This window comes from Amblyomma maculatum, chromosome 10 (assembly GCF_055883805.1).
Source record: "Amblyomma maculatum isolate TAMU_Amacu chromosome 10, ASM5588380v1, whole genome shotgun sequence".
NCBI lineage: Eukaryota > Metazoa > Arthropoda > Arachnida > Ixodida > Ixodidae > Amblyomma > Amblyomma maculatum.
Genome location: NC_139353.1, coordinates 7391834 through 7392625, shown reverse-complemented (window position 1 = coordinate 7392625; position 792 = coordinate 7391834).

Below are 792 nucleotides of genomic sequence, written 5' to 3'. Positions count from 1 at the left end.
ACACACACACACACACACACACACACACACACACACACACACACACACACACACGCATGCACGCTGGTACGCATACACACAACAACGGTTGCGTGGTTGCGTGAAATGATGCTGATGCCGTAGACATTTTTGTATACAGGACACCGTTAAAATAACCACATTTGACAACATTTATTAATTTTTTTTCCATACCCTCAAGCGCGCAGGCATCCACATAGTTAAGTCATGGCCTTTATCTGTTTTCTCAGTGCTGAACAAAACGCGGAATATCACAATTCTAAGCTCATACTGGCAAAGACGGGCTAGACGACGGATACCAGCTGCGTAAATTTCTTTCCTCTCTAGGAAACTTAAATTGACTGAAGAATATGGTTCGATGAAACCTCATCACACGCTTCGCCTGTACGTATATGTGTGAAAAGACCATCACCGACAATTTGTATTCAAGAATCATATGTTACGTACAGCTCGACCATGAAATGCAAGGATGGCGCAGAATGTCAGTGCTGTGTATGAACATGGTAGCAGCGAATTAGACGGAGATCTAATATGCCAGTCAATGCATACTGTGATTCGCGGGCAGACCGACAGGCGTGCCTTGTGAGCGGTAATAAAACTTCATAAGCTTTATGATTGCCGTGTAGCCGACCGTGGGCCGTGCAGCCAACCTTGTGCAATATTTCACAGTTCTGCTTCTGAGTGTGTCGTACAACACGGCTTCTAGTTCCGCTGTACACATGCACGCCCCTAATGACTATGCATCATGTCTATGCATCATGTCAGGGGGAGCTT